This window comes from Suricata suricatta, chromosome 3 (assembly GCF_006229205.1).
Source record: "Suricata suricatta isolate VVHF042 chromosome 3, meerkat_22Aug2017_6uvM2_HiC, whole genome shotgun sequence".
Taxonomy (NCBI): Eukaryota; Metazoa; Chordata; class Mammalia; order Carnivora; family Herpestidae; genus Suricata; species Suricata suricatta.
In genome coordinates, this window is record NC_043702.1 from 3,364,601 (window position 1) to 3,366,994 (window position 2,394).

The window sequence follows — 2,394 nt, forward strand, 5'->3', positions numbered from 1 at the left end:
CCAGACCGGGGAGGGCGGGGTGTGCGCGGGCTCGAGGGCCGCTCGGCGTCTCGGCGGCGCGGCCTGACACGCATGCGTACTTCGAGGCGCCGGCAGTGGCTGGAGATGCCCGGCCGGAGCCCTGGGCCCGCGGCCCCTCCGGGTGCCGGCGGTGCTCGGCTGCCGGGCTCTCGCCCCTCTTGCACCCCCAGACCCGTGTGCGCTGAAACCGGTCATCTGTGGGCTTCTGCTCGGGTGCCGGCGTGGCCGGACCGCTCCCCGGGCTTGGAGGTCCGGCCCCAGATCGTCCCTGCCTCCTTGGGTGTCCCCCGCGCCCCTCGCCGGCGGACGCTCTCCTGCGCGTTCGTCCTTGACCCACACGTCCTGTTGCCCTTCGCTAGACCACCGCGGAGGCGGCTCGCGTTGGCGTCCGGCTGTAGGGTCGGCTGCACAGTTTGTGGGCCCAGAGCAAACTGAACATGACGGACCCTTGTTCAAAAAATGAGGGGTAGGGAGAGGAGGGAAGTGCCATTTAGGGTAATATAATGTAAACTTTTTCCCTTTGCAGTGTGTCTCAACTTTTTCAGAGTGCTTTTTGCTATTGAATATAATTCTAAGTAAATAAAAATTAAAATGTAAATTATTAGCATGAATCTTACCACCCATCTTGTATACTGCCACTTTTAAATTCAAACATACGTGCATTTAATTCCTATGTGGAATCACAGAAATCATACAATTCGTATTACATAGCTCATACATGGCACGTATATTCTGTTCTTATTAGAAACTATGTACTCTGACCCTGCTCGTGCGCGCGCTCTCTCTCTCTCTCTCTCTCTCTCTCTCTCTCTCTGTCTCAAAAATAAATAAAACATTAAAAAAAAAAAAGAGGGGCTCCTGAGTGGCTCAGTCACTTGAGCGTCTGGCTTCAGCGCAGGTCATGATCTTGAGGTTCATTGGTTCTAGCCCCACATCTCCCTCTCTGCTGACAGCTCAGAGCCTGGAGCCTGTCTTCTGATTCTGTGTCTCCCTCTCTCTCTCTGCCCCTCCCCTGCTCACACTGTCTCTCCCTCAAAAACAAATAAAACATGAAAAAATTTTTTTCTAAATCTATGGAAATGCCGCACAAAATTAATTAATTTTGCTGCACTTCATTTTATGCATATAATCTACCAGCGTTTTCCACCTATGGGTACCGATGGGTAAGGAAAGGCTGGGAGAAACAGGGTCGTGCGCTTTGCTGCTATGTTACCATCTTCCGCACCTTTGCACGATTACACGCAGTCATACAAGTAAGACAGAACACGAGCGAGCTCCTTGGATGTTCGTGTCCCTTAGGACCCCATGATCTTCATTACACATTGGCAGAAAGTTCCAGTTCCGAGGGAAAATGTGGCGTCTCCAGCCTATCAGCACCCAGCTCGCTCGCGTGTAGACCCAGGGTGCTAATGTAAGGACGCAGGTCCAATCCGGCCCTCCCCACCAGGCCGTCCCAGCCTTCCCGGAGCCGGTCGCAGCGCACTGCCGCGGTGGAAATGCACCGGCTGGGGGGGGGGGGGCGGTCCCCCTCCGGCCACAGGTCCGATCCAGCCTTCCCCTGTACTTAAAGGGAAAGGTGCCAGCTTCTCCTGAAAGGGCGCACCTTAAGGAGGGACAACTCCTGCGGTGCCCAATCAGGAGAGGCCAGCAATACCTTTGACCTTTCTAGAGGCGGGCCTAGTCATGCCCCACGTGGGTCATCCTGGGCCCACTCTGATTGGTCAGTGCTCTGGATGGTGTGATTGGCTCCCACAACTGCCAGTATTGATGGGGGGCAGGGATTGGATCACTATACACCTGTCATCATTTCCTGTAACTCCCCCTCCCAAAGGCATAAAAGGCCCTGCCCGGCCCTTGTTCGGGGCTCTCTCCACGTGGCCTGCGGGGCAGGTGGAGCCTGTGAGCCCGAGCTCAAGCTTGTAATAAAGGCCCTTGGCTTTTGCAGGCGTGACTCGGTCTCCCTAGCAGTCTCTTGTGCTTGTTTTCGGGTGATTTGGGGTGATTTTACAAACTTGGGCACAACACTTAACCTTGCGAGTACACTTGAGTCTCACCAAACTCCGGCTGTGGGGGTGGGGGTCCTCTGGGAATTCATGTGGTATTTGGAACACGACAGGGAAGCGCAGAAACCACACCCATATTGCACTACCTCCGCTCATGTGAGGCTGCTCTGTCTTCCCAATTGACTTCACTCCCCAAACAAACACTCAAAGGTAAAATTATCAAGAATTTCAAAACAGTGGTGGCCTCACTGCTTATTTTTGTAGAATCAACACTTTCCATGTGGAAATGATGGTGTGTGGCAATGCTTTGGATGGAATATAAAAAACTCACCACAAAATTCAAAGAATTGGCAACATTAATTAGGAAGCC